We start from the raw sequence: 489 nt of genomic DNA on the forward strand, positions 1-489 counted from the left end.
ACAAAGTGACGAACACAGGGGGTTTATATACGAGGCGCTAAACCAATCCGCTGCCTCTGTCATTTGATGAAGGAGTGGTCCGCCCCTTTCTCCCTCGTGGAGACGTCAACATTACCACGTGAACAGCGCCCTCTATTTGTCGATATTCCCTACCATGCTCTCAGAGGAGAGGACAAGCAAGATGTGTTCAGAGGTGTAAAGAAGCTAGCAAATGTCCATAGTAAAAAACTAACAAAAGAGTCATTATCATTGTGGCTGATTAAGTGGGATACCTAAAGATAAGGTAATAATACAGTTACTTAACGGTCCATTGTGTAATTCAGAAATACCTAGAAGGCTGGCACAACATGTGCTGAACATCTGGTGAACTAAAAAGCACATAACTCATGTTCAGAAACTTGTGGCTGATGCAACAACTACATGATGTTCCCTCAGGGCGAAACACAGCACTGGCAGCACATGGATTGTCATCACTAGTTACCACAGCCA

Source organism: Oncorhynchus kisutch, linkage group LG2 (genome assembly GCF_002021735.2).
Source record: "Oncorhynchus kisutch isolate 150728-3 linkage group LG2, Okis_V2, whole genome shotgun sequence".
In the NCBI taxonomy this organism is placed as follows: domain Eukaryota; kingdom Metazoa; phylum Chordata; class Actinopteri; order Salmoniformes; family Salmonidae; genus Oncorhynchus; species Oncorhynchus kisutch.